The sequence below is a fragment of the Plecotus auritus genome (assembly GCF_963455305.1).
Source record: "Plecotus auritus genome assembly, chromosome: 9".
Classification (NCBI taxonomy): Eukaryota; Metazoa; Chordata; class Mammalia; order Chiroptera; family Vespertilionidae; genus Plecotus; species Plecotus auritus.
In genome coordinates, this window is record NC_137783.1 from 110,833,116 (window position 1) to 110,855,464 (window position 22,349).

At 50.3% G+C, this 22,349-nt stretch overlaps 1 protein-coding gene across 2 annotated transcripts in view; it reads right to left on the bottom strand.

Annotated features, from left to right (window-relative positions):
• P2RY6 (pyrimidinergic receptor P2Y6) overlaps positions 1–7,015 on the bottom strand; it is a 30,870-nt gene extending 23,855 nt beyond the window's left edge. For both annotated transcript variants that reach the window (XM_080640830.1, XM_080640829.1), the window contains exon 1: positions 6,916–7,015. The gene's annotated coding sequence lies outside the window, so the exon portion shown is untranslated. The remainder of the gene's footprint in view (positions 1–6,915) is intronic.
• Between the last annotated feature and the right edge of the window lie 15,334 nt (positions 7,016–22,349).

A 22,349-nucleotide genomic window follows, 5' to 3' on the forward strand; every position in this document is an offset into this window, starting at 1 on the left:
AGTCACTAATCATTAGGAAAATGCAAATAAAAACCACAATGAGCCCTGGCCAGTGTTGCTAAATGGTTAGAGCATTGGACTCAGCACTGAAGGGTTGGGGGTTCGATTCCTGGTCAAGGGCATGTACCTAGGTTGCAGGTTCCATCCCTGGCCCTGGTTGGGGCACATGCGGGAGGCAACCAATTGATGTGTCTCTCTCACATCAATGTTTCTCTCTCTCTCCACCCCCCTCACTCCTTCCCTCCTTCTCTTTCTTCTATTCTCACTTAAAAAATAAAATAAAAATCAATGGGAAAAATATCCTTGGGTACGGATTAACAACAACAACAACAAAAACACAATGAGCTACCACTTCACATTCATTAGGATGGCTATTATTAAAAAAACTAGGAAATAGCAAGTATTGGAGAGGGTGTGGAAAAATTGGAACTCTGTTCACTGCTGGTGGGAATGTAAAATGGTGCAGCTGCTGTGAAAAACAGCTGGAAGCTCCTCAGAAAAAGAAAAATAGAGTTGCCATAAGATCCAGCAATTTTACTTCTAGGTGAAAAGAATTGAAAGCAGTGACTCAAACATATATTTATAGACTGATGTCCATAGCAGCATTATTCACAGTAGCCAAAAGGTAGAAACAACCTAACTATCCACCAACAGAAGAATGGATAAACAAACTGGTATATCCACCCATACAACAGAATATTATTCAGCCTTAAAAAGCAAGGTAATTCCGGTACATGCTATAACATGGATGAACCTTGAAAACATTATGCAAGTGAAATAAGCAAGATGCAAAAGGACAAGTACTGTATGATTCCACTTACGTGAGGTACCCAGAATAGTCAAATTCATGGAGACAGAAAGAAGAATAGTGGTTACCTGGGGCTGAGGGAGGGAGTGGTTTGATGGGTACAGTGTTTCAGTTTGGGAAGATAAAGTTCTGGAGATGGATAATGGTGATGATTGCACAACACTGAATGTGCTTCATGTCACTGAATCACACATTCAAAAGGATTAAATGGTCAATGTTATGTGTGCCATAAAAAATATATCATTTGTCATTGCCCCTAGTTCCTGACATAGAGCTCCTAAACCCCTTGGAATTTCCTGAATGATAGGAGCATCTCTTGTTCTAATGAGTTGGCTCTTGGCAGGCCCCTAGGGAACTTCAGGATGGTGGCTGGTCACCAAAGCCTTGATTTGGTCTTGGAACTTTCAGTCCCATCCCCTAGTCTCCAGGGATGGAAGAGGGGCAGGAGATTGAGTTCAATCACCAAGGGCCAGTGATCTAATCAATCATGCCCACATGATAACGAAGCCTCCTCATAACCCTAACCAACAGGGTTCAGAGAGCTTCTGGGTGGGTGAATGCATGGGAATGCCGGGAGGTGGTGTAGCCGAGAGGGCATGGAAGCTCCGCTCTGCACCCCTTCACCCGTCCCTTGCTCTGTGCATCTCTTCCATTTTACTGCTCCTGAGTTATTATCCCTTAAAATGATCCGATAATAGTAAATAAAGTGCTTTCCTGAGTTCTGTGAGCTGCTTTAGCAAATTATTGAACCTGAGGAGGGGGTGGTGGGAGCTCCCAATATATAGCTGGTCAGTCAGAAGTATGGGAGCCTCAGAACTTGCAACTGCATCTTTACTAGGGAGGGTCTTGCGGGACTGAGCCTTACCTGTAGGGGTCTGTGCTAACTCGCAGAGCTGGTGTCAGAACTGGCTGGTGCAAGGAGGAGAAAACCCTGCACATTTGGTATCAGAAGAGCTGTGAGTAAAAATGTACATTTTACCACCAAAATGAATGAAAATGTAAAATTTATGTTACATATATTTTACTATAATAAAAAAGTCATATAAACAAAAACAGCCCCGACCATTATATCTGTGTGTCAGGAGACAATTCTCCATGGGTCTCTCAGATTTCTGCATGGCTGGTGAGCAGAGACAGACTGCCCTTGTTCCAGACCATTTTTTCAAGGATGCTCGCATAGCAAACAGCTTTGGGAGACAGTGACAGTGTCTCCCTCTGGAGAAAAAGGCTGGTTTGTTGACTGTCTAGTCTGACAAAGATGATGTCTTCCTCTGGGGCAAAGGTCAGGCAGGCTTACTGCCCATTATAAAATATTCGAGCTGCCCAATGTCCAGCTTTCTTTCTTGTAATGCAACTCACTGCGTGTGCAGGTATTATTTGGTGTCCTTTGCACTGCCTTGTGGGAATCGGGGCTTGAGGAACCCATGCTAATGCTTATATTCTCCCTGTTACTATCGCTGTGAGAAACAAAGTTCTTTGTCTCTAGCCAGGCGTCAGGTTTTCTGCCAGCACCCACTGACACTGTAGCTGGCTAACTTGTTAACGTGCAAGCGTGGTAAAACTGCAGCTCCCTCACAGTTCTCCATACTGCTTGCATCAGAATCTCAGGTGGGAGATACAGGGAACTTGTGCTGTTGACAATTCATTATGACAGGCGTGTGAGAATCCTGCCCTAGAACTAAGCCCAGGAAGAGTTAGTTCCCCTAAGGAGCTGGCACTTTTCCTCCTCTTGGAGGCTGCTTCTCCCTTTTTATTTTTTAATATGTATTTTTTTAAATATCAGAGAGAGGAAGGGAGAGGGAGAGAAGGATAGAAACATCAATGATGAGAATAATTGATGGGCTGCCTCCTGCATGCCCCCTCCTGGGGACCATGCCTGCAACCGGGGCATGTGCCCTGACTGGGAATCAAACCGTGACCTCCTGGTTCATAGGATGACACTCAGCCACTGAGCCTCATGGCCTAGCTGCTTCTCTCTTTTTGCTTTAGCTGCTAGGAAGCTCAAAGTCAAATGTGTGTGCTCTCCTATCTTAGGATCAAAGTTAGTCTTAACCTTCTGTGTACCTTATATATTCATGCTACTGTTTTCTTTTTAATTAGGAGTACTTCACCTACAATAAAATTCACCCTTTAAAGAGTACAATTCAGTGAGTTTGAGTATATTTACTAGACTGTGCAACTATCTGTACTACCTAATTTTAGATATTTTCATCACCACAAAAGAAATCTTATACTCATTAGAAGTTAGTCCCCATTCTTCTCTCCCTCCATCCTGTGGAAACTACGGTACTTATCTACTTTCTGTATTTGTGGATTTGCCATTTTATTTTCTGGCTTATTTTGCTTAGCCTGATGTCTTCAAGATTCACCTATGTTGTAACATGGATCAGAATTTCATTTTATGGCTGAAGAATATTCCACTGCATGGATAGGCCATATTTTGGTTACCTGTTCATCAGTTGATGCACATTTGGGTTGTTTTCACCTTTTGACTATTATGAATAACACTGCTATGAACATTTGTGTATAAGCTTTTGCGTGAATGTATATTTTCAATTTTCTTGGGTATATAGCTAAGAATGGAACTGCTGGGTCATAGAATAGCTCTATGTTTAACTTTTTGAGGAACTGAGACACTGTTTTTCAAAGTGGCTGCACTATTTTCCATTCCCGCCAGCAGCGTATGAGAGTTCCACTTTCTCCATAGCCCCGTCAACCCTTGTTTTCATCTGTCTTTTTCATTATAGCCATCCTCATGGGTGTAAAGTGGTATCATATTACAATCTTGATTTGCATTTCCTTAATAGCTTCCTTTTTTAAAACTGTCATTCCCGTTTTACCATTTTATTTTATGTATTTCTGATTTGAGGCCTGACATCTTTTGTGGACAAGTACCCCGTGAGGTAGGAGAGGCATGGGTATCAGGCATCCTGGTTTTGAATCCTCCCTCTGCTTCTATTAGCTGGAACCTTGAGCAAGTTTTGTAACACTCTGGGTCTCAGTTTCCCTGCTTATTGAACATGGGTCACAGTATTAACATTTCATGATTGTTGGCTCTTATTGTAAAGAGAAATCTGTATTAAAGCCATGGTGGGGCCTGGCACAAAGTAGGTGAATCTCCCTGTGAATCTGGGAGTCTGACAGGGAGGTTTCTGGCTTGGTCTGGAGACAGAGGCTGGAAACTGTTTATATTTTAATGTATTATCTGCTTTATCTTTTACAACAGAGGCATTTCAGGGTGCCTCAAATATCAGCATCTCTGTGTCTCTATTGCCCCTTTGCGACATGGAAAATGAGACTGTGCGCCACAATGTCAAGTGTTGGTGAGTCCGCGGGGTTTATTCCAACATCTTACCAATTTTGTCTCTTGCCTCAACCATCAGACTAGATGCTGCCGAAAGGAATATCTCTGCCTCAGATGAAGGGCTCTCCAGGGGAGGAGGGAAATGAACTAAAATTTCCTAAAAACCTACAAGTAATGTTAGGCACCTTATCTTATTTTATCCATTCTCTGAGCTGGTTAGGTAGGTTCTATTATCCCATTTGACAGACTGGGAAGCTGAGAATCCAAGAAGTTAAATAACTTGTCTGAGAACCCACAGCCAGTAAATGCTGGCCCTGCATTGAAACCTAGCTCTGATTTCAACATGTGATTTCTTTTTCCTGTGCAAAGTGTGCCTCCCCATCCCCAACAAAAAGCACTCAGGGAACGTCAGGCTGACCTGAATAGCTGGTTCCCATCCCACTGGCATGACAGAGAAATGTCATCCTTCACTCTGTGCACAGATCTGCCTTGTAGATGCCACGAGTCAGCTCTTTCCTGGGGCCACAGACAACCCCCGCTCCACTCCAGCCCATGAAAACAAGCTCTGCATTGAGAGTCAGGATGCTGCGTTCTGCCCCAACTACTCCTGACTTAGCCCACCGAGCCCATCAGTTCTTTAAGCAGAGGACTGTATCGACTAGCCCCTAGGTCCCCAGGCCATCACCATAGACACGTAACTGCATCGTGCACAGGCCTGCCCTCCAATGGGAGCTGTTAATGACAGAGCAGGGGGAACAGGAGGATACCTCACATGCCCAGGCCAGGGCACTTGCCCTTACTAGACATGCCAACAGTCAGAGGGAGAGTCAGAGCTAGGACAGCAGATCTCTAACCCAGACTGAAATAGAAACTCATTTCAGAGACAAATGGGGAAATGGCCCTTAGACAGGAGGGGTTGGGGTGGAGTGTCACTGGGGAGGGCCCTATAGGCACACACAGCCTCTGCCACAATGGGCACCTGTCACCAGGCTCTGCTGACTCAGCCCTCCTCCAGGGAGGTCAAATGGCCCCCCAGGTCCCACACTGAACAAGATGCTTTAACTTCTTTGACCCTCAGCCTCCTCAATTGCAAAATGGGGATAACAATAATCTTGGCTGCATTTGCTTTTATGTGACGCACTTAACACATAGTCGGTACTCAACAAATGACAGCCCTTGGTAATATCACTTAACCTTTTCTTTCAGCTCAATATTGACTAAGTGATTTATTCATTTGTTTTTATCATTCATTTATTCATTCAGCCAACCAGCAAGCACACGCCCACCAGGTAGGCCAAAATAGTTTAAGAATAAAGTTTTTGGAGTTAGGTAGGAGTTAAAACCCCAGCACTGGTGAGGTAACTCTGGGAAAGCCATTTCCTCTCCCTGAGACTTCATTTCCTTGCCTGTAAAATGGGAATAATAACAGCACCTCCAGCGGGTGCTGGGATGTTGACAGAGTCCGTGGGACAATGAAGTGAGAGCAGCCAGCACAGAGCCTTGAAGGGAAAAGTGGTGGCAGGTGGGCTGCATAGAGGAGTCGGCAAGCCGCCAGGCCTGAGGACCAGGCCGTGCTGGAGCGCCAGGCAGCTGGCCTCCAGGGACAGCCACAGGATGAGGCAAGGGCGGGAGGGAGGGGAGAAGAGTCAGTAGGCTCGGAGACAATTGCTAGGTTTCCGGACCATGGACCGATCCCTTTCTGGTAAACTAAGAAACAGTGAGGAAACACACAAAAAAAGACTTTTAAAAAGTTTAGAGGAGAAAAGCCCAAGCCAAACAGGGAGCCTTGAGCGGCGTGGAGTGACTGCACCCCACCAAGTCAGGGGAAGGTGCGCACTCACACACATTGCACACATGTGTGCACACACTCACAAACTGCACATTCTCACTTGTGCATACACACTCAAGGGCTTTCACACACATGCAGATGTACCATCAGAGGCAGAGCACATTACAGTTTGCAGAGAGCCTTGTCATGTATTATCTCATATGATAACAAGGGGTGGAGAGACACTCCCTGAGTTGGCTGAGGACCTGTTCTAGAGATGGCAAGAGATGTGAATCCCAGAGATCCACATAGGCCACAGAGGCCAGGACTGTCCCATAGGCTGTACTGCCTCCTTTTTCCCCAGGGGTGGTGTCAGCGGGAGTTGAAAGGCAACAGAAACCCCAGAAAAGTTTACCCCAGCTCCCCCAGATACACTTGTTTACCCTGCTTTGTTCCTCTTTAACAAGTCACACCTTGACTTAGGGACACACTTTCCCCGCCGGTCATGGGGTCAGTTTCAGGGTCTCTTGAAATGAGCTGGGATGGCACAGGCCAGAGCTTCCCAAGGACCTCCTCTGGGGACTTCCATCTGGTCACCTAATCATGGTAGCCTCTCCCACCACAGGCTCCTCCTCAAGGGACCCTCACCAGCATGGGACACTTAACAGTTTTCAAATACTTGGGGGGAGACCACTGTTATCCCTGTTTCACAGAGTAAGAAATTGAGGCCCAGAGTGGAAAAGTCTCCTGTGCCACTCAGGACTCAAACCCCGGCTGAGGTGGTTCCCAATCCTGCCTCCACTATTCCACTCCCCCACCATGGACCAGCCCGGTCCCCATACCTCCATCTCCTCTGCCCTCCGCGCTGCATAGCCTGCGGACTCCAGGCACAATCAGGCAGCGGACGGAGGAGGAGCCCCCAAGTCTGCTCCTGCTCCTACTCTGGTCTGCAATGGCTGCAAGTGGACTGTGTAGGGAGCTCTGAGAGGAGGTAGGGGCTCAGGGATCCTCACAGCATTGACCCAGGCCACTCACCCAGGAGTTAGTGAGCTCCACGTTGGTCTGTGAAGTGTTGGAGCAAATTCTGACCCGGAGCAGCCCCTACTGCTAGCCAGTTTCTATGCCACAAACTGTCACGTGCATGTCTCACAGAAGTCCCAGAAGGCAGCCGATGAGGAAACCAAGATTTCTGAAGAGGGGAAGTAACTTGCCACAGCACAGAGCTGGCCAGCTGCAGGACTGGGACCCAACGCCCAAGAACATACCAGTTCAAGTCCCTAACACCAAGGCTGACTCAGCCCCTAACCGGCTGTGAGCTGTCACTTCACCCTGAGCGTTCTCATCAACTCAGCCTTAAGTGCTATGGGGAAGATTGAGTAAGGTGACATTTAAGGACCAGGGCTTGACACAGGGTAGGCGCTCATCAGGTGACCATTTTTCTCCTCCTCCTCTCCACCCCACCCCTCAGCCCTCTCCTGGCCTTTCTCAAGTCTGGAGAGAGCCCTGGTCCTACTCATTGCTGTCACAGGAACGATTAACTTGGTTTTCTCAGCAGTGCCTGGAAGGTCCATTAAGAGTGGCTGAGGCCCTGAGATTAATGGCTCTGTTGACTGCAGATCTGACTCCACTGGTCCAGATGCCATCCTGTCCCCTTGGGGACTGAGGATGGCTCTTCAGATTGAAGGTGACTTGGAGGAAAATCTGAGCTCAGTCACCATCCCCTTCCCTAGCTCCAATCCATCCTTGAGCTTGGACTTGATGAGAAGAAAGCCAGGGTGGCTCTGCCTTGGGCTAATGGTGGGACTGATGGCCCCTCCCATCCATAAGATGAGTCCTCCTTCTCTTTCTCCTCCTCTCTCTCTCTCTCTCTTTTTTTATGGGTACTTATTGGGCGCCTTCTCTGTGTAGGTAATGTTTAAGGCATTCAAGAACATAAAACAAAGAATTGTCCTTGTAGAACCTACATTCTAGCAGTGGAGACTAGTTTATTTTAGTTGATGAGTGGTGATTAAGAACTATAGCGAAACATAAGGAGGGGAAGCAGCAGAGCGCCAGTGAGCTGCAATTTCAGACAGGCCATCTGGCACCGTGGGGATTTGCTGGGTCCTCTTCTCACACCATCTCCTGCCCAGCCTGGAGGAGCCCCCAGGCCCTGAGTCCCTTCTCTGTGTCAGGCCCTGTCTTTTTTTTTTTTTAAAATATATTTTATTGATTTTTTACAGAGAGGAAAGGAGAGATATAGAGAGTTAGAAATATCGATGAGAGAAACATCGATTCAGCTGTCTCTTGCACACTCCCTACTGGGGATGTGCCCGCAACCAAGGTACATGCCCTTGACCGGAATCGAACCTGGGACCCTTCAGTCCTCAGGCCCACGCTCTATCCACTGAGCCAAACCGGTTAGGGCCAGACCCTGTCTTGACTGATCTCAGCAACAGGCCAGGGGCCAAGGGTAGGGGCTCCCTAGGCACAGGCTTCAGCTCAGGACTACCAGGGCTTCCTTTACAAGCTCAGAGAGGGAGTGCATTCTCCAACCAACCCCAATGTTCCACTGTAGAGAGAAGACCTTGGGCTCAGAGGGGCAGAGACGTGTCTGGAACACACTGCAATGCAAAGGTGTCCTTGTTCCCCTTCCTGCCTCTTCTCGGGCATGTCTACAAGGGTGGACTATGGGCTGAGCCTCACAGCAGAGCCTTGGCCTGTGATGGGGCTGTCTGTGCCCTCAGCCAGCTCCTGGTGAAGGTGTGTGAGGTGCTCCTCTATTGGGCCCAACTGGGGGTCCCAGCCTGCCCCAACCTTCCGGTTCTTATTCTCTAAGCCCCAAGAAAGTGAAAACTTCTTCCAAGCCCAAGTTCAGGAGACGAGTTTTGGCCAACTATGCCTCATGTTGCTGTGTGACCTCAGGCAGGTCCCATCCCTCTCTGGGCCTGGGTTCCCTCATCTGTCAAATGGAGGAAATGAAGGCACCTACCTCTCAAGGCTATCCTGAAGAATGAGAAAGACACTGGAAAGAAGGCAGTTTGCAAAACTTAGGTGCTACCCAGATGACAGGGGTTGTCATATGTTCAACAGCCTGGCTTACCCGAATCCCTCTTCATGCTTGTGAGGCCCTGAGTCAGCCCCCAGAGCAAGCCCTTGACCTTTGACAGGAAATAAGTGGAAATTCCACAGAACCAGTTCTTCAGAAAAGACAAAGCCACCTCTGCTCCCAACCATCTGGCAGGCAGCTCAGGAAGGGCCGCTTCTCTGTCCTAGTGGTGAGAAGGTGAGGAGGGAGCGATGGGAAGGGGCAAGGCTGGGAGGCCTGGGGAGCTTATGCCGGGAAGAGAAGGAGCAGGCCTGAGGGAACAGTGAGGGTCACTCATCTTCCACCTCAGGCCCTCAGACTGGAAAGGATGTAAGTTCATAAATGTTAGGCATATGCATGTTTGCATTGGGGGGGGGAGTGTCAGCCATGTGTGGGTATGACCTGGAAGTTGCACATGTACTCACATGTGTTTGGAATAGCACCAATGTATGTTTTCTTGTGCCTGTGTCTCAGCATGTGATGTACACATATGCACACACATGCCTACTCCTGGGGAGCCCACAAACCCAGTTCATAGGCCTTGTTTTCCCAGGGGTGGGGCAGTTTTTGTCACAATCCCAGGCTGGCTGAGATGCCATAGGCAATTTGTGGGGTTCCTGGTTACTGCAGGTTCTCAGTTTTCCCCAGGAACAAAAGCACTTAGACAAGAGGAGGAGGAAGGCTTAGAGGATTAACTCGGGCTCTCCCAGGTCAGCCCTGGGTGTAGGCTTCTGGAGGAGGTGGTTGGGAGGGGGGTTGGTGTGTGCCCAAGGCCAAAGCCCTCCAGGGGTCATCAGACCCTCCACGGCCATTCTACTTCCTTTAGTCACAGCAGGAACCCTTCAGGCCCTGTACAATAGTCAAGCACCTCACAGTTTACACCTTGCATGTCCTGTTGCACCAACATTATGCCAGGCTGACCTTAGACCCTGCCTCCAGAGGCCCCATCCCCAAGCAGCCACTGCCAGCTGGGTTTCAGGGTACCTCCTCCTGGCTCCGGGCCGGGCTCACCCCTTCCTGAACCTTGGGTTCCCCAGCTGCAGAATGGAGCTATTCCTGTCCACGTGAGTCAAGGGCTGACAGGAATACCTCACACACATCTGGGCACCCAAGACCACTGCCCATTGGTCCTTTGCTGCTTCCAGAAGCCAGGAGGAAAACGCTACCCTCAGTCCTCTGTCTGAGACAGGCTGGTCCTGGTCTGATAGAGCAGACTCGGTACCTCTGGGATTCATATCAGATCCTGAAGAGAGCTGCCACCACTTCAGGTTTGCAGGCAGCATGCTTGGTGGTCCCTCAGACATGGGGAGGCTGGTCCCTCTTGCTGCACCTGTTTTCCTTCTCTGCAACCTGGACATTTTGCAGTTCTGTCCAGAGTCTGGGATCTGTTGTTTACCATTGCAGGAAAGCACAGAGGAGCCACAGAGACCTGGCAGAAGAGGAAAGAGGGTGTGCCCACAGGTGCAATCCTGTACTGGGGCATGCACAGCACACCCAGACCCTGACGCAGCTCCATACAACCCACACAGGTCCACATGTGTGCATATGTCCAGGCACCTGCCATACCAGAAGCACACCACTCCCATCATGCACACCTGCCCCGCACAGGTATGCATCTGCATGCAGCTCAGCATACACAGGGCTCCTGAGCAGCTCAGCAGCAAGTTTCACACAAGGAACTTTCAGGACCAGGAAAGAGAGGGAGGGAAGAACTGAGTCCTCGGATGCCCAGGCTCTTTGTCGGCTCTCACCAAGGGGTTACCAAGAACACAGATGTTGTTCAGTTTTTTCTCCTCAGCCATCCTGCACAAGCCCTAGCCAGAATGCTCAGAGGCCCCGCACCTGTCCAGCCAGCCACCAGCCCTGCTTGTCACCAGCCTAAAATGAGGCTTTAGGCTAATTAATCACTGGATTTGGAAGCTCGAAGGACAGAATGTGGGAAAGCGGAGTTCTAGCAGGGACAGGGCCATTCCCAGGCAGAGGGAGCACAGCCGCCCCCTGGAGCCTCACTTCACTAGACTTTAGGTTCATTCACGTACTTAATCCATTGAGCTCTTCTGAGGACAGTGACTTCGTGGTGAAGAAGAGCACCCTTGTCTCAGACTCAGCTCAGGGTCCAGCCTCCTCAGGTCTTCAGGATAGGGTGGGGGCCCCAGTTCCAGGCTTCTCCATCACCCTCTGGATCTCGGGGATGGATCCCAGCCACAGCCTGACCTAAGTACTCACGTACAGACCCAAGTGTGAACTCTGCTCAGGATCACAGGCATCATCTGAGAGCGTGTCAGGAATGCACTCCGAGGCCCCACCTACTGATTCAAACTTCAGGCATAGATGTGCACACTGACATTTGAGAAGCACTGATCTAGAACATTCCTCACAGAGCTGGCCCCTCCTCCTGCCAGCCCACCCTGGATGGCTAAGAGACATTCGGGTCATAACTAAACTGGCAAGCACACAGCACTTATACTATCTCATTTAATCCTCACATGCCCTTATAAGACAGGAGCCATCACTGTTCCTGTATTACAGATGGGAACATGAGGCACACTGAATGCTTAATAACTTGCCTAAGGTTCTTAGGGATAATAGTAGCAAAGCCAGAATTTGAACACAATGCTTTGAACCAATACACTGCCCTCTTCAGCAGCAATAGCTCCATGTCTGGGTAGGGGTCAGTGTGGTGGGAGAGGCCATAAAGAAAAGCGGCCCGGCTGGTGTGGCTCAGTGGTTGAGCATCAACCTATGAACCAGGAGGTCACGGTTTGATTCCTGGTCAGACCACATGCCCAGGTTTCAGCCTTGATCTCCAGTAGGGGGGCGTGTAGGAGGCAGATGATCAATGATTCCCTCTCCTCATTGATGTTTATATTTCTCCCTCCCTCTCCTTTCCTCTCTGAAATCAATAAAAATATTTTAAAAAAATAAGAAAAAGAAGAGTGGAAAATCCAAGGAGCCAGTGGACCTTGTCATAAAAATCAGGAAATACTCGATTTTACTTATTGATTGCTTTAGAATTTACAACTCTGTCCATAAAGGAGCTCAGACAATACTCACATACTACCACAGGATCCTGTTAGACAAAGGACAGAAGAAAACAGCAGCAGAAACCTAGACTAAGATGGCAACTGAGCTTCCTAGCAGCCAAAGTAAAAAGGAGGGAAGGTTGGGGCTGGAGGTGAGGAGGCTGTGAGGATTCCAGAGCTCGGCCCAAATCACCCAATGGGGCGGAGACAAGGGGACCAGTGAAGAGATATTTGGGAGGCAGGTTCAACGGGGCTTGACAATTACATGGGGGAGTTAAGAAGAAGGAGAAACGGAGGAAGACGCCCAGGATGCACTCAACCCCTCACTCTTGCCAGGTGGCTGGAGGACAGAGAACACCCAGGTAAGGACTGAGCACAGTGCCTCACAGCAGGTGCCTGGGAAATGCGTGCCACCTGCACCGCTCTTTATTCAGGCCAACACCTGCTCAGATGTGAGCCATTCCCTCAGCCACCCTGCCTCACATACCAGGACCCTTCTGGCCTCACACACGGGGGTCCCAGGACCCTTCTGACCTCCACTCTGCCACCAGCTTCTTGGGGGCTTCTGCTTACCACATCGGCCCTCTGAAGCCATAGCTCCCTCCTTCAATCATTAGCTCGGGGCTGGGGCAGGGCTTCGTGATCATGGGGAGATAATCATGGAGAGTTTCGTGAATCCACAGCCCTGCTGCCCAAGGCCCAGGGCAGGGCTGGCAGGAAAAATGCTGCAGGGCAAGGGGTGACACCCAGGAGTACCCACCCCGCCCAATCTCTTAAACTCTCAGCCAATCCTGGGTTATTCCAGAGGATACCCCCTTCCCCCCCAGTTCTTTTAGTTCTGAGATCAATTTCTCACACATGGGCTGAGGCTGGGTGGGGAAGAGGGGAAGGGAGACGGGAGACGTGCCTTATGCTGCCTTTTCACATCTCTTCATCTGATCCTTCATTTGCTCATTCATTCCTCACTCGTTCAACTGTTTACAGACTGGTCCAAAGTCCAGGCATTCCACAATAGTGCTGATGTCCTCAGTGACGGGAAAGAGAGGTCAGGGAGTTTTAGCGCTGTGTGTCAGTTTGCCAGATGAGGAAAATGAGGTCTGCAGAGGGACGGTGACTTTTCCAGAGCCACACAGCTGAAATGGGGACCAGCCATCAGCTCTCCATTCCCCAGTCCCTGCTGAGTTCCAGCAGGGCGGCACATAAATGGTGCTGTTTCTGCTAACACCTCCGAGTCTTTCTACAACCCCAGGTCTTCTCAGAGTCTCTCAGACAGAATCCAGTTTTCCTTTGGGGTCTCCTCAGCCCCACTTCTTTTTCTCTCCTTTATTCCTCTCCATGTTCCCTCCAGGAACAGGTGACCCTACCCTTCCCTTATCCTGAGGGGACCAATGACAATCTGGATCCTAACCTTTCCCTCTCCTGGGCCACCCTTCCTAAGAACCACAAGTTGCTCCAAGCACCCCCACTGCCCGGATGAGGAGGGGCCTTTGTTACCTATCCCAGGGGGCATGTGGCCATTTCCCCATGGAACTTCCCTCACCCCAGAGGAGCCACAATGGCTGTGGCTGGCTATAGAGGGACCTTTCCTGGGGCTTCTCAGGTAATTTCACAGAAATGACCCCTAGTAAATCTTCCCTGGTCATTTATAAGCTAGAAAGTGTCCAACTGCCAGAGCTGGGTCAGAATCCTTCAACATTTGAACTGGAATCAGAGAATGTTATAGCCAGAGCACAGAAAGTTAGAGTTTGGGTCATAAATTTTCAGAATGTTTGCGTTGAGATTATGGACTCTTAGGAGTAAGGCTGTAGAATCATAAACATTTATAGCTGGGATTGTGGATTAAAGGCAACCCCGGGGCCAGAAGTGACGCCACATCGCTCTGTCCCACGTCGCTGAAAACTGAGAAGAGAGAGCTGGCCTTGTTGCCTTGCCAACAGGGGCTGGACCAGGCCTCCCGCTGCCCGGCAGAGTGCATCCTGGAGACGTCCTGGAGCAGCACTCAGGGCCTCTGGGCCGAAGCACTCCTTGCCTGAGGACATGGGGACAGTGGTCCGCCTTTGCCCTGGCCCCAGCCTCACCGCCAGCCCATCAGAGCACCCTGTCACCACAGTGGATATATTTAGGTGCCCTCCCTAAATATGTTTCCACAGCTCCCAACACTGCCTTTTATGTCCCCTCATCCTCTCAGGCCTCCGGGCACCTTCTCGAAGCTGACCCGATAAAGTCACTAGGAACAAGGGCTCTTGCTCTGCCAACACAAATGTTTTCCCCCCAAAACCCTCAGCCTGAGGGTTTTTTTGGCCCACTTTAGCCTGGCGCTCAGACCCACCTGCTCTAACTCTGACCTCGCAGCCTCAGCTTCCAGAGCCTGCCTTGATTTTCCTCATTCTAGGCAGAGAGCACCCATACCCCTACCATCCACACACACACACACACACTCAAGGGCACAGGCTAACATTTTCCTGTTCCTCTGGTATTTGTCAGGAGAGAGAGGCCTCCTGGCTGCCCCTGCACTTCTTTTTTTTTTATTTTTTAAATATATTTTTATTGATTTCAGAGAGGAAGGGAGAGGGAGATAGAGATAGAAACATCAATGATGAGAGAGAATCATTGATCAGCTGCCTCCTGCACGCCCCCCACTGGGGATCGAGCCCGCAACCCGGGCATGTGCCCTTGACCAGAATCGAACCCGCGACCCTTCAGTCCACAGGCTGACGCTCTATCCACTGAGCCAAACCAGTTAGGGTCCCCTGCATTTCTCCCTCGACTTCTGTCCCATGCCCCATCCCAGGCCTTGCCAGAGACTTGGCATCTTCCCATTTCAGAATGCATCTTCCCAGAAGCCAGTCACTGAGAGTTCAACATTGATAGAGCCTGGAGACAGGAATGGCTACCTCAGGCATACTTAAATGGGGTGGATGGGGGGCTCATATTCCCACCTGCCTGGTTCATGGGGAATCATTGGTTCTATGGGAATTGAGGGTCCCTGGGTGGGCAGGGACCCACTCCTGTCAGGGTTTTATCACCAGCACCATAGTTTTATTACCGGCTGTTAAGGGTTCTTAATGTGCTGGAGACCGTGCCAAGCACTTTATATCCAGAGACTCAGTTCTCACTATAACCCTACGAAGCAAATACTGGTAACGTCTCCATTTTATAAAGGAAGAAACTCAAGCACAGAGAGATTTTTACCCCAAGTCCTCCATGTACAGAGTGCCGGAGCTGGGCTTTAAACCAAGCCTGGGTAACACAACTACATCAGCTGCATCAATGCTTTCACCTCCATTACCTGGGTCAGCACACCACACAGGGCTATGCATGTGCCACACACAGGACACACATCTCACAACACGACAGTCCCAGGTGGTCACTGCTATGGGAACCCCCTCCCCTGTGGTCCTCTGGGGTCCGGCAACCTCTTCTTGCCCCACCCGTGGAGCAAAGGTGAGAACCCCATTGGTGGTCAGGGCTCCTCCCCAGAAGCCAGCTCCCCTGTCCCCACACTAGAAATAATCAAGACAGAGCCCACACTGTTCCCCACACCACCGTGACCCCCTCCTTCATACACAGTGCCGATGGCCTTCCACAGCTCCAGCTTCCTGCCACACAACGATGCTGCACACATGCACACAGCACAGCCACACTGCCACCTCCCTCCGCAGGTCTGGGTCCTGCCGTCCCTGCTTGGAGGACAGGGAGGAGGTTTGTACTCTCCAGGTGCCGGAGGGCTCCCATCACAGGACAAACCTGCTCATTATCCAGTGAGTCAGCTCACTGGATGGTAACTTATCAGACCGATATATTTACACCAAAAGAAATGCAGAAATGTTACAGAGGAATGCAAAATCCACATGAATTTTGAAGAGTGAAAGATGAGACTTCAAAGAAGCTTCCAGTGTGTGAGAATGTGCATGGGACTATTTGCACTTCCTCCACCCAGATCCGGGGTGAACTTTTACTCTCCCAAGCCCTTAGGGGTGCTGGGTGGAAAAGTTAGAACCATCCTGGGGTTGTGGTAACAGCGGCATCAATGCTTCTCACCTCCATTACCCGGCTCAGCACACCACACAGGGCTATGGATGTGTCACACACAGGACACACATCTCACAACACGCACAACACACATGTATGCACCAATGTGCCTTGGCTCCCAACATATACCATGGGCACACACATGGAACCCCTGGGTTGCCTTGGCACAGTCACCCAAAGCTATAGATAGGTACCCCATACACTTGTACGCTGACACACACCACAACCCATTGGTTATACCGGGCACACCACACACACACCACACACTAATCTATCTCTCTCTCTCTCTCTCTCTCTCTCTCTCTCTCTCTCTCTCTCTCTCTCTCTCTCACACACACACACACACACACACACACACACACACACACGCACTCACCCCCAGAATCCCACCGGGCCGCAAACGAGCCTGGAGTGGACAGACCTACACTGTACTCCCGCCCCCTTCACCCGCGCACCCGCACTCCTGCCCCTGGGTCTCCGCCTCCGCTCGGCCCTTCCTCACCTGGGCCGCTTAGCACAAGCAGGGGTTAAGCCAGGGACGCACTCATTCAGGCGCTGGGAAGCAAACTCAAACCCGGGGGCAGCACAGGCGTGGCTGCAGCTCCGTTCCCAAGCTTCTCGTGCACCCCGCGTCCCGCTCCTCAAGCGCAAAGGGGAGGGGCAGGGGTGGGGCCAGACCTAGCTGGCCCGGCCAGGCTACCGGCCCCGGGGGAAAACAGGCGTCAGGGAAAGGCGCTCTGGGCTAGGACCTGGGACTCCTGGATTCCCACCCAGGTTCCCTGGCGACTCCTACCCTTCTCTGGCCTCAGTTTTCCTCTTTGCATTGGGGACAGTGGCTTAAGGGGTGATTCCTCAGAATTGGCTCTGACATGGGATGGTGGGAGAGAGGGAGGGATAACTGTTATTTCTTGAGCACCTACTATGTGCCAGGTACCTCATTTAATCACCATAGCAATTCCAGAGGAGTTCTTTTTTTATATAACGTATTTTTATTGATTTCAGAGAAGAAGGGAGAGGGAGAGGGAGATAGAAACATCAGTGATGAGAGAGAATCATTGATCGGCTCCTCCTGCACATCCCATACTGGGGATTGAGCCCACAACCCTGGCATGTGAACTTCCTGGTTCATAGGTTGATGCTCAACCACTGAGCCATGCTGGCTGGGCTCCAGAGGAGTTCTTAACTCCATTTTACAGGAGGGGAAACCGAGGCACAGAGAGCTGATGTGACTTGCCCAAGGTCACACAGCTAATAAATGACAAACCCAAGATTTGAATCCAGGCAGTCTGACTCCAGAGCCTAAGTACCCCTACAGCATGGGTTGGTGGCACTTTCCACACCATACATTGCCCCCGATCCTCATAACAACCCCAGGGCCTGGTGTTACAAAACCGTTTTAGAGTAAGAAACTGAGGTTCAGGGAGATTATTTTATCCCAGGTCACCCAACTAGTGGGACATCACACTAACGAGGGGATGGGGTGGGAGTGATGCTGGGGATGGTGAGTGTCGGGATAGTGTAATGGGACAGCTCCTGGCCCGTAGTTGGTGCTCCTCAGTGTCAACATTCCTCCTGAAGGTCACTCCCCTTCCCTTTCTTCTTTTCTTTTATCATCTAATATCCTCTATGGACAGTGGCCTCCAATTCCATCATCCCTGAAATCTTCCATGACCTGTAGCCCTCAGACAAGCTGGGCCCTCCTCTCAGCAACCATTGCAGCTTTTACTCAACAGTTATTGAGCCTTGCAGGGTAGCTCAGTTGGTGAGAGCGTCATCCCAACGTGCCAAGGTTGCAGGTTTGATCCCTGGTCAGGGCACATACAAGAATCAACCATTTAATGAGTGGAATAACACGTTGATGTTTCCCTTTCTCCCTTTCTCTAAAATCAATGAAAAACAAACAAACAAACAGACCATTATTGAGTTCCTACTATGTGCCAGATTCTGTGCTAGGCACTGAGGATGTGTATGAACAAAACAGTCCAAATAGCACTGGCCTCATGGAGTTTATAATCTGGTAGGGAACACAGACGTTACACAAAGAGTCGCATACATTTATACATAATTATACACTGCAGAAGTGGAGGGCTAGAGGAGAGATTACAATGGGAGGGCATCTAGTTTACATTGGGAGATTTGGGAAGGCTTCCCAGAGGAAGTGCCATTTAAGCTGAGACCAGAGTGAGAAGTTAGCCTCAGCAGGTGACAGTGAGGGGGAGAGTCCCAGGCAGAGGGAATTCTAAAGAGGGCTTGAGATAGGAAAGGGTTTGTCACGGTCCAGGTAATAAAGCACAGCCAAAGTGTGTGTGTATGTGTGTGTGTGTGTGTGTGTGTGTGTGTGTGTGTGTGTGTGTGGTGGGGAGGCAGGGGGCGATGATGGACAAGCCAGGAGGCATTGTTGGAGATGGGACTGGAGGAGCAGCAGTGGCCAGCCCAGCAGGGCCTTGTGGCAATGGTCTGGAATTTGGCCTTTGTTTGAAGAGTTGTGGAAGTCACCAAAGTGTTTAGAGCAGCAGTGACACAATCAAATCTCATTTTAATAGAGCTTTCAGGCTGCTGGATAGAGAATGAGGGAAGAATTGGATAGGCAAGGTGGCAGCAGGAGCCCAGCTCGAAGGCTGTTCCATCTGGGAGGAGATGATGGTGACGGGCCCAGGGAGGGGGTGGAGGGTGCAGATCTGAGGACAGACCCAGGGGTGTTTGGTGTCATGGGCTGTGGTTGTGGCCATCTCTCTCTGAAGAAGGGGTCTTGAGGCAAGGTCTTATCTGCCAGCCCCTTGTAGAAAGGTGTTTGCCTGTGACTCAGTGGACTTGGGCCCCTGGAGACCCATCACCTAGGGAAGCTGTCTCATCTCCCTTCATGGTGGCCCTTCCAAATCTTCCCTCTCCACAAGCCTTAACTCCCTGACACCTCAATCTTAGCTGCTGATTCCATTTTCTACCTTATTTGCCAAGACAATTCACTCATCAAATGCTCACTGGCCCTTCCCTGAGCCAGGCAGACAGAACTGAGACAAAGCTCAATGGAGGGGTCTCTCTTAAGGTCCTGCCCCAACTTTGCTCAGCATCTGCCTCCCCAAGTTTCCAAGAAGTGGTTCTTCCTTCATCTGAAGGTGAAAGCCCCAACCCTACCCAGAGCTGCTGTTCTGCTTCTGCCAGGTCCCCACACCCTTGGGTACCTCACCATCTCCTGGTTCCCTTCCCTGCAGGCCTGTTGTCAACAAAAGTTAATTGCCACCAAACTAATGTTAACAATAGTCTCAAATCTGGGGTGCAGAAAAAGAAGAAACTTTAGTCAGATGAACAGCTTGCAAAGCTGGGAAACACAGCCTCCAGTGGAAACGGAAAGTGCACTCAATGGAGACAAAAGGGAGGCTGCCTTTTAGAAAGTCCCCGCCCTGGTTACTAATTGGTCCATTTTATTCAAATAGAGACTCCAAATCTGCAGTGTCTAATTGGTCCAAACCTCATAGTCCGATTGGCTAGAATTGTGCATTCTGATTGGTTGTTATGGAGCTGCTCTGATTGGGCAGTATTGATGCAAATGAGTATATAGCTGTGCAGTTCTGATTGGACAGGGCAGGTTTCAGTTCTATTGATATAAAGACAATGCCAGGGTTGACTCGGTTGTCAGGAACACAATGCAAGAGGTTGGCAGCTCAGTCTGTAGCTTTTCCCTGAAATGCAATGTGCTTGAGAGGCCTCTGTCAGCAATGGCTGCTTAGACTCTGGTTATGAAGTTGGGCCCAGTTAACCACAAGGAGTCCTTCTTGGCAGATATATTCCTTCTTGGGGCTCACACCATGAACATGCTCCAGCATCTCCCCAAGCCCTGCCTTAGAGCCACCTCCTCCAGGTATTGCCCCCCTCTTCCCCTAACTGCCAGGGGTTGGTCAGGGAGGAGTTGCCTCCTCTGCAGTCCTCTGCCCACTTATCTAGCCTCTATGCCCAGAACACTCCCAGTGACCTCCATGCCTCTGAAGGAGTGCATAAGAAGTCACGCCACAGACACATTCAAGAACTCTCCATATGGCCCCACAACAACCTTCCCCATTCTCCTCCTGTTTTCCAGACACCTCCCAGGGCTCTGTGCCCCTGTCTTTGCCCACTCTACACATTCTCCCTGCAGAAGGGTAGTGTGCTGGACAATTACAGTCCCCACATTCAACCAGCCTTTCTCATGCACACAGACCTACGGCTCCCCGGACAGCTCCCTTTTGCGGATTAAAACACCCTCTTCACTACAATAACCCTCCCCCCCCCCCCCGTGTCCTCGTCTTTGTGATGACACCATCAGCCCTGGCAGCTCTGCCCAGCACCTGAGCACTCAGACAGAAACCAGCCCCTCCTTCCATGCCAACTCATAGCCAACATTTATTGAATTCCCACCATGTGCCAGGATTAATGAAGAATTTCTTAAACAAAACCAACAACAACAAAAAAAAAAAGAAAAAAAATTATGAAGGAAAAAGTTTGTAAACTCAAGCATAATAAAAACATTTTAATTGTGTTACTCCAAATACACACATACACACACATGAAGAGACAGACCACAAACTGAGGGAAGCTACTTGCAACACATATAACAGACAAAGGATTATTATGCAGCACAGCATATATTAAAAAAACTCCTTTATATCAGTAAGAAAAAGCCAAACAACCTAACAGAGAAATGAGCAAAAGACACGAACAGTCATTTCACAGAAGAGAAAGCTAGTATGGCCAATACACATATAAAAATATGTTAACCTCACTATCAACCAGGGAAATTTCAGTTGAAACCCACAGTGAAGTACCATTTTGTACACATGAGATTAGCAAAAATTGAAGAGTTTGATAATACCAAGTTTGTTGAGAGTGTGGAGAGATAGAAACTTTTGTGCACTGCTGGTGGGACTAGAAAATGAACACAACTAGGGTGAAGAGCAATTTGTCAGAATCCAGTGGCTGAAGATGCACATAGTCTAAGACCAAGCCATTTCACCCCAACATATATAAGCAGGAGAAACTCTGGCAGGTGTATAAAAATCCACACTGCAGTATTATGTCTACAGCAAAACATTGGGAACATTCTAAATAGCCTATCTAATAAAAGAGTGATATGCAAATTAACCATCACTCCCCTACAAAAATGGCGGCGCCCAGTCCTCTTAGCCCCGGCAGAGTCCCCCAGTCCGCCCAGCAGTGGCAACCCGGGGTGTCCGGCTAGGAGGCACCAGTGCCCAGCATGATCCCTGGCCACAGCCTGGGCTGGGGTCTCAGGCCCGCAGAGCCATGCACCCCGCCACACGATCTTCTGCCCAGCAGCGGCAGCCTGGGCTGGGGTCTCAGCTTGGCTGGGGTGCACCCCCTGTGGAGCGATCCCTGGCCAGCAGCGGCAGTCCAGGGTGTCCTGCTGGGAGGCACCAGTGCCCAGCACGATCTTCTGCCACAGCCTGGGCTGGGGTCTCAGCCTGGCCGGGGAGCGCACCCCTGGTGGCGCCATCCCCGGCCAGGGACGGTAGCCTGGGCTTGGCGGGGCACGCACCCCCAATGGTGCCATCCCCGGCCAGGCTCATATGGCAGCCTGGGCTGGGGTCTCAGCCTGGCTGGGCTGAGGCGGCAGCCTGGTCGGGGCGCGCACCCCCCCCCCCCACGGTGCCATCCCCAGCCAGGCGTGGCAGCCTGGGGTCTCAACCACTGAGTCACACCAGCCAGGCCTATATGGAGGAATCTTAAAATGTTTCTTTTTAAAAAATATATATTTCATTGATTTTTTTACAGAGAGGAAGGGAAAGGGATAGAGAGCTAGAAACATCTATGAGAGAGAAACATCTATCAGCTGCCTCCTGCACACTCCCCACTGGGTATGTGCCCCCAACCAAGGTACATGCCCTTGACCAGAATCGAACCTGGGACCCTTGAGTCTGCAGGCCGATGCTCCATCCACTGAGCCAAACCAGTTAGGGCTGTCCAATATGCTAAAGAAAAAACCCTATCTAATAAAGAGGGAATATGCAGGGGAGGGCATTTGGGGGTGACCAGGTTGTCAGGGGAGGGCAGTTGGGGATGATCAGGCTGGCAGGGGAGCAGTTAGGCATCGATCAGGCTGGCAGGGGAGTGGTTAGGGGGTTATCAGGCTGGCAGGTAGAAGTGGTTAGGGGCAGTCAGGCAGGCAGAAGAGCAGTTGGGAGCCAGCAGTCCTAGATTGTGAAAGGGATGTCCAACTACCTGGATTGGGCCTAAACAGGCAGTCAGACATCTCCCGAGGGGTCCCAGATTGGAGAGGGTGCAGGTTGGGCTGAGGGACACCCCCCCCCCGGCAGTGCACGAATTTAGTGCACCGGGCCTCTAGTCCATCAATAAGA